Here is a 9,204-nt window from a genome sequence, read left to right as displayed (position 1 = left end):
CTTTCATACACTTATAGCTCTTAGTGCATTCGTTGCATGGCAATCCCTACTCCTCACGTTGATATCAATTGATGGGCATCTCCATAGCCCGTTGGTTATCCGCGTCGATGTGAGACTTTCTTACTTTTTTGTCTTCTTTATATTTACCCCTATCATCATACTCTATTCCACCCGTAGTGCTATATCCATGGCTTGCGCTCATGTATTGCATAAGGGTTGAAAAAGCTGAAGCGCATTAAAAAAGTATGAACCAATTGCTCGGCTTGTCATCGGGGTTGTACATGATTTATACTTTGTGTTAAGAAGACAGAGCATGACAAGACTATATGATTTTGTAGGGATAGCTTTCTTTAGCATTGATATTCTGAAAGACATGATTGTTTGTTGGGATGCCTGAGTATTGATGTCTTTATGTCAAATTATAGACTATTGCTTTGAATCACTTATGTCTTAATATTCATGCCATGACTAGACATATGATCAGTTTATGCTAGGTAGCATTCCACATCAAAAATTATCTTTTTTATCATTCGCCTACTCGAGGATGAGCAGGAATTAAGCTTGGGGATGCTGATACGTCTCCGTCGTATCTATAATTTTTTCTTTTTTTTCATGCCAATACTATTCAACTTTTACATATACTTTTGGCAACTTTTTATATGATTTATTTGGACTAACTTACTTATCCAGTGCCCAGTGCCAGCTCTTGTTTGTTGCCTATTTTTGTATCACAGAAAATCCATATCAAACAAAGTCCAAACGTGATGCAACTCCACGGAGAATTATTTTGGAATATTTGTGATTTTTGGGAGTTGGAATCACCGCAAACGGAGGCCCGTGGTGGGAACAACCCACCAGGGCGCACCAGAGGAGCCAGGCGTGGCATGGTGGGTTGTGCCCACCTCGTACGTCAGTTGGAGCTGTACTTCGGGCGCAAGGAAGCTTATATCAGGAAAAAAATCATGTAAAAAGATCAGCACAATAGGAGTTACGGATCTCCGAGAATATAAGAAAGGGTTTTCGGCCAGATCTGGAGAACGCGAAACATAAGAGAACAGAGAGGGAGATCCAATCTCGGAGGGTCTCTCTCCCCTCCACCACCATGGAGGCCATGGACCAGAGGGGGAACCCTCCTCCCATCTAGGGGTGAGGCCAAGGAAGAAGAATAAGGAGGGGGGATCTCTCCCCCTCTCTCCCGATGGCGCTGGAATGCCGTCGGGGCTAGGATCGTGACGGTGATCCACATGAACAACCTTGCTACTGTCAACACCAAATTTCTCCCCCTCTATGCAGCGGTGTAACACCTCTTCCCCCCGCTGTAATCTCTACTTAAACATGGTGCTCAACTCCATATATTATTTGCCAATGATCTATGGTTATCCTATGATGTTTGAGTAGATTTGTTTTATCCTATGGGTTAATCGTGATCTTGGTTGGTATGATTGTATATTTTATTTATGGTGCTGTCCTATGATGCCCTCCGTCTCGTACAAACATGAGGGCCCCCCGCTGTAGGGTGTTGCAATATGTTCATGGTTCTCTTACGGTGGGTTGCGAGAGTGGCAGAAACTTAAACCCGAGTAGGTGGGGTATGACGTATGGGAGTAAAGAGGACTTGATACTTAATGCTATGGTTGGGTTTCACGACCTTAATGATCTATAGTAGTTGTGGATGCTTGCTAGAGTTCCAATCATAAGTGCATATGATCCAACTAGAGAAAGTATGTTAGCTCATGCCTCTCCCTCATATAAAATTACAAGAATGATTACTGGTACTTGTTATCGATTGCCTAGGGACAAATGACTTCCTTGTTGACAAAAGCTATATACTTTTATTATCTTGCAATTTATTCTTAGTTTTATTCTCGCAAAGTACTCGTAGTTTTATTCTCGCAAAATAGTTTCATACTTGTTTTAGGTAAAGCAAACATCAAACGTGTGTAGAGTTGTATTGGTGGTCGATAGAACTTGAGGGAATATTTGTTCTACCTTTAGCTCCTCATTAGGTTCGACACTCTTACTTATCGAAAGAGACTACAATTGATCCCCTTACTTGTGGGTTATCATGATGCACTATGGTGGGTTACGCCACCACAAAAGTTGAAAATCTTCAATTTGAGTTTTTTTATACTATGGTGATTTCTTGTGGGTTATCATGATGCACTATGGTGTGTAGATGAACAATTGTACGCGGTGTCTGAAGCCAACTTTCTTATACGGTGGGTTACGCCACCACAAAAGTTGAAAATCTTCAATTTGAGTTTTTTTTTAAATTCATCAATTTTGTTGTAATGTCTTCACTATTTCCGTCGTTTGTCTTCATTTGAATATATATATATATATATATATATATATATATATATATATATATATTCATATATATATATATGAGTTTATGTCCTCTACAGCATTCACTTATTGCTGATTCTTCAAGTTGACTCTTTCCGCTAAGTGAATGTGATCGGACCCTTCCCCCTCTATGCTAAACTCAATCTAATCTTTTCACAAATTCTTCATGTGCGTTTTGATTTGAAACTCGTTCAAAATCTTCACTGTGTCCTTGACAGCTGAAGAAATTGCGAACGGAAACTTAAAAAATCTTATCTGAATTTTCGGCTTTGCCGCTTAGACCATTCCGCATTCCATGATAAAATACTTATCTATTCACCCATGATCCTACAAGATAGCCACCTCACAGTACGTGGGTGACACATGTCACGTGAATGAGAAGGGCCAGGGGCACGTTCGTCCGAAATCTTCGGGCGCACAGTTTTTCACTGCCTCTATAAATACCCCTGCCTCTTCCTCACTTCATTTTTACTCCGCTCGACCTCTCTCCCGCTCGAGCTTCCCAAACCCTAGCACCGCCGCTACTTCATCATTGCCGGTGAGGAAGAGCTTCACTGCCTCGACCTCGTCGCCGTCGTACTCGCGCTGGTTGCGGATTTCTTCACTCCGCCGCTGCTGTAGCCGTCTTCCTCTACCGAGTTAGGGCGTGGAAGATCTGAACTGACGAACTTCACATCTACACTTCCCAGTTCGTCGTGTTCTTCACTTCGGGTAATTAAAAGTTACTTTTATTGCCCGCTTTGATTCATGTGTTTTCTTAAAAATCTTCAAAGGTTTTTATTCTTCAAATCTTCACACACTAAACACCTCACATGTCATTTGCTCTTGATTCGTTTCTCTAAGCAATGATTTTCTTCAAGATTCCTCAATTGTGTGGATTTTCAAATCTGTACAACTCTGGGACCTAAGATAAAGAACGCTTAGTGAAATTCTTCAAGACTCATCTGGTCAAATTCCTCAAAACCTATTCTTTTTGAAAAACCTTCTGAGAACGCATATGACCTCTCCAAATTCCTTGCAACTATACTCTGTTCATAGGTACAAATGTCCGTTGCTGAATCACTAGGTTCTCATCAACTTAACTCATTTGCAGCGTTCCTCGAAGAAAAGTTGCATACCTCTTCAAAAACTTCAGTTATTCGTATTCCTCAGCTAAAGAAAAGGAGTGACAAAAGGCCACGGAAGGGAGGAAAGAGGCCTGAGGTCAATACTGCATTTGAAATCCCTGAGGACATTTATGCTGGATACTGCACTCCTGATGAGGGTAAGTTTGGCAAGGAGGACAAGAATCAGCGCAAGGTGCGCATACAATGGATTGAGAGGAGATGTGCACGAGAATGGAGGGAGTACAGGTATGTTACTCTCAAGTACATGAAGAAATTCGCGCTCAACCCTCCATGCTCAAGACCTCCATCGAGACCTGGCCAACTGGCGGATCCCACCAGCCTCAAGCGCGGTGAGGACCATGCTGATGAATGGGCAAGGCGTCAGGCCAAACTGACCAAGCAAGCAAAAGGAGCAGTGAGGAAATTCAATGAAGATTCTGCTGCTGCTGCTAACGCTGCTGAGGCCTCTGGTAGTAAGCCCAGGAAGGCTATGCCAAAGAAGCCTGCCCACAAGTCCAGTGCTTCTCCTTCAATGCCCTCACGGCCAAGCTCCTCAGAAATGCCCTCAAGGCCAGTATCTTCAAAGCCCTCACGACAAATTCCTCAGTCTGCTCCTCCTCCTTCAAAGTCCTTAGTTCCTCCGACAAAGTCTTCAGCTGCTCCGACCAAATCTTCGGCACCTGTGCATCTTGCCACGTGCCAAAGAACAACTGGCATCTCTATTGCCTCAGGAGCATCTGCTAGCTCCACTGCTGCACCAAGTTCCTCAGTTGGTCCATCTCTGCTAAAGAAAAAGGCCACTGTTGGACGAGGCCTTCGCCCAAGTCCTCACAAGAAGCAGGTTGCCTTCCAAATCCCCTCTGATGACGATGAGGCTGATGATGAAGAACTTGCTGAAATCATCAGGGACAGGCAAGCCAAGGCCGCAGAGCCAAAGGCAGCAATGTGCCACTAATTCTGGATCCCAAGTGTATCCTTGATTTCATTGACGTATGGGACAAGGACACCACTACACCTTTGCTGAAGAGGAACCTCACTCCTGGTCAAAGTCATGTGCTGAATCACTTCATTGAGGAAGAGAAGTGGAAATATGAAGAAGGACGAAGGCTGAAGAAAGCGCAATACAAGAAACAGCGCTACCTCAAGGACAATGTCCTCACTCTTACCCCTGAACAACTCATTGCAGTACAAGCTGAAATCAAGCAATTGAGTGATGATTTCAATCGGTACTATGTTGATTGGAAGGGCGCCAAGGTGCGTTTCGTCAATCTGACAAAGAAATTCACTTCAAGTGTTGCTCCACCTGTGCACGTTGAAGTTACTCAGGCTGAGGCATCTGCTCAGCCTACTGAAGAACTTGCCAGCACCGCTGATGACATTCAGGCTGCTGAAGAAAATGAGAGTGCCAGGGCTGATGACTCCATTCCAGCCGATGAAGATATTGCTAGGGCATCCACTAGTGATGTGCCTGAGGAAAGTGAACAAGTCAGGGCAACTGCAACAGTTGCACCTGAAGAAAATGCACCAACATCCTCTGCACCTCCTGCACCTACACCAGCTCCTATCCTTCCTGAAAGTGCTAGTTATCGACTAGAGGGGGGGGTGAATAGGCGATTTTTATCAATGTCTTCAAAACACAGAAGTTTCAAAGACAAACAATAGAAATGACCTAATTCATATGCAGCGGAAGATAAACTACAACAAGCAAACCATAGTCAAGTATGCAATAATGTGAAACTACAAAGACTAATAGCAGATTGGTAGTAAGGATCAGGATGGACGATAGTATGAAGCCAATCAACGATAGTAGTCAAGCAATGAAGTCAAACAGGCAATGACTTCACGAAGACAAACTCAAAGTAAAGGGAGTTAGAGGATAGAACCAGTCACTTGTTGAAGACACATGATTTGTTGGACCAGTTCTAGTTGCTGTGACAACTGTACGTCTGGTTAGGGAGGCTGAGATTCAACTCAGAAGATTGCGTCTTCACCTTATTCCCCTTGAGCTAAGGACACACAGTCCTCGCCCAATCACTCTGGTAAGTCTTCAAGGTAGACTTCCGAACCTTCACAGACTTTGTTCACCGGTGATCCACAATGACTCTTGGATGCTCAGAACGTGACGCCTAACCGGCTGGAGGATACACAGTCCTCAAGTGTAATAAGTCTTCAAGTCACTCAGACAGAAAGACTTCAGTGATGCCTAACACTCTTTGGCTCTCGGTGTTTGGGCTTTGTCCTCGCAAGGATTTTTCTCTCTCAAAGGCTTCGAGGTGGGTTGCTCTCAAAGGACAAAAGCCGTAAACTAACTCTGAGCAGCCACCAATTTATGGTGTAGGGGGTGGGCTATTTATAGCCACAAGGCAACCCGACCTGGTATGTCTGAAATGACCCTGGGTCACTAAGGAACTGACACGTGTTCCAATGGTCAGATTTCAAACACACATGACAACTTTACTTGGGCTACAAGCAAAGCTGACTCATCCAGCTTTGGGTAAGATTTGCTCTCATTGTCTTCGCTCGAAGACATAGGATTTGGGTTGAGCATCACTTCAGTCATTCTGACTTTGTTCACTTGGACCCCACTTAACAGTACGGTGGTTCCTATGACTCAACAAAGAAGAAAAGGAAACAGCGAAACAACACAGTCTTCGCGCTCCATAGTCTTCACTCATTGTCTTCTCATGTCATAGTCTTCAATATGAATATCTTCACATACCACTATTGTCGTCAATGTCTTCATACATTTTTAGGGGTCATCTCCGGTAGGTAAACCGAATCAATGAGGGACACTACCTGCATTATCCTGCAATTCTCACAAATGCATTAGTCCCTCAACCAACTTTATCGTCAATACTCCAAAACCAACTAGGGGTGGCACTAGATGCACTTACAATCTCCCCCTTTTTGGTGATTGATGACTAACTGGTTGAAGTTTTCAACGGGGATAAAGTAAGTGAAATTGTAAAGTATAGGATATTGTCTTCATAAGTGACAAAGGCTCCCCCTAAAGATGTGCATATAAGTAATTTGCTTTTGGAATGCAAATGCACATGGCAGGTTGTACTTGTGGAGATCCTCTTCAACTTATGAAGATAATTCATTATGCATGAAATGATGTATCTAAGAGAGTGACATGCATAATGAGAAATGGACGTCTGCAGAATGATCTAAGTGCGGAAGTTATCATCGCACATGGAAAAGCAAATAAGTAGCAGACGACCATCGAGTTTAAGTGTTACAACTCAAAGAACGAAATGTATCTAAAGCAAGAGTTGTAATCACTAGGCAAAATATAAAGCAACCGCCCATATGAACCCGCTTGAAGACTATCAAACTCATATGCTTCTCCCCCTTTTGTCAGTAATGACCAAAAAGGTTTGAAGACATAGAGCATCTACTCGTCCTCATGAGGAGTAGGTGAAGCAGCAGGGTTGTCGTTGTTGGTTGGCGGCGCAGACGAACTTGGTGCAGTGTCGATGCGTGCAGAAGTAGGGGGCGGTGAAGTAGCATCATCTTCATCATCGATCACTTTGGCATTCACAGTTGCCGCGGAGGAAGAACAGTCAGATTCTTCAAGGGATGGAGTTCGACGTAGGACAGCATTCCGTGGAGGAGTGGAGTCAAACTTGAATCTTTCAGTGAAGCCATCGTCTTGAAGATCTGCTTCAGCACTGAGCAGCGTCAAACTCTTCCATGATCGCCGACAGGTCTCATGAGTGACAAAGGCATTCTTGGTGGCAAGATTTCGAATGCGATTGACGTCCACCAAGAGGCTTTGCATCTGTCGCTTGAGCCAAAAGTGATGCTTGTCTTGTTTCTGATGCAGTGCCACAAGAAGTTCTCGGTCATTTAGGACGCGAGAGCGCTTCTTAGGCCTTTGGGAAATTGTGCTCTCAGTAGCTTCAGTTGGTGCACGATGAGGCAGACGAGTGTTCCCAGCCATTGGATAGACACGAGTTACTGCTTGGACTCCTTCCATGGGCTGAGTGAAGCTTTGGTGTTCAACATTTTGAAGACAAAGAGGCTTCTTAGCAGGCTCAGGGTATATGGCTTCAACTGACATATCAACCTCTGGTAGAAAGATCAGATGATTGCAAGCAGAGGGTTGATAGTTGATAGAAGAGCGGAGCTTGATGAGGCGCATGACCCATGGAGCATAGAATTTCAGGCCAAAAAGGTCAGATCCAGACGCAGCCAGTTACCGGAGGAAGAATTCTTGTGCATTGAAGCTGATGCCATTGAGGATGTAAAAGACCAATGTCTTCATGGCTCCTTCAAGTTTTGTAGCTGAAGAATGCCCTTTGATAGGCCATAGAGTTCGCCTGATTATGTGATATATTGTGCGAGGCAGATACTCAAGGTCATCAACAAAGAACTCCGTTGGGTATTCAGCGTCATGTGGCAAAGGCTTCATCATGCTCAACATCTGGCTCATGTTGGGTTCTGGCTTATGGAAGATGCTCTCCAGTGCATTGCGGTGGAGTTGACAATCGGGTTCATACAGCTCTCCGGGAGTGGATAAGCCTATGAGCTCAATCATGTCAAGAGCTTTGGCTTCATGATGAACATTTCCTGTCATCCACTTGAGAACCCATGTCTTTGTATCCCTGTTGTAGCCGCGAATGTGGAGGGTAGCATAAAATTGAAGCAAAAGTTCCTCATTCCAATGTTCTTTGTCCGTCACAAAGCTGAGCAGACCTGCATCATGAAAGCAGTCAAGTGCTTCTTCTAAGCATGGTAGTCCAGCAATGGCTTCAGTGTCGAGGCGCATATGAGGGAGAATGCACCCTTGATCATACAGAATGCAGGAGTAATAGCTTCGCTGCTGATGGCTCCAGAAATGGTCAGATGATATTCTTGGCCTTGAGTAGGGGTTCTTTGCGCTGTCAAAGAAGGTGTTGTGGCTTTTGAAGCCATTTGCATTGAAGGACCCTGTAGAGGTGGCAGTACCTGAGAACCTTGGCAGTCTTGGCTTTGGTTTCTGGACCTGAGGCCTATGCTCAATATGATAATCAAACTGAGGACCAGAGACATTAGGCGGAGGGACCAGAACGGGCCATCTGATAGTGATTAGCTGGCCATGGTTGTATAATTGCTCAATTGTATGGGGCCTTGGTGGCGGAACAGGAGCAGTGGCAACAACAGAGGGTTCAGGCTGCACAATAGAAGCTTCAGGAGCAGTTGCAGCAGTTGCAACATTGGCTTCTGGCGTATTGGTTGGTGCAGGCTCCACGCTTGCTTCAGCCATGACTACGTCATAGGCTTCATTTGTGTTGGTGGTGGCAGCCTCAAGATTTTCAACCTCCACTTGATGAGCTGGAGGGTCTGGCACTAGCACGGTTACTTCAGGAACAACTTCTTCAGTAATGGGGGGAGTAGGGACACATTCTTCTTCTTGTTCGTCATCGGCTGATGCAGCCGGATTGTCTTCAGCAGCTTTGGCTTCAGACACGGAGACATTCACAATCGGAGTGGCTTCTGTAAACACTTGACGTGCAACAGATTGGTGGTGCACTTCTCCTTCTAGAACTCTCAGAAGAGGGACTTGAGGCCTTGGTCCTTTGCGAAGCCTTTGTAATACTGGCGACGCCTTTGGAGATGGAGTTGGTTGGGTCTCATCCTCTTCAACTTGCACAGGTGGTGTGACTTGTTGTTGTTGGGGAGTACTTGGGGAGTCTTGTTGTTGTGGGTGATCAGCCCATGATGCATCCTGAGCAATTGGCGTCAGAGGATGACCAATGCTGAT

This window comes from Triticum aestivum, chromosome 3B (genome assembly GCF_018294505.1).
Source record: "Triticum aestivum cultivar Chinese Spring chromosome 3B, IWGSC CS RefSeq v2.1, whole genome shotgun sequence".
Lineage (NCBI taxonomy): Eukaryota > Viridiplantae > Streptophyta > Magnoliopsida > Poales > Poaceae > Triticum > Triticum aestivum.
This window is presented reverse-complemented; position numbering follows the sequence as displayed.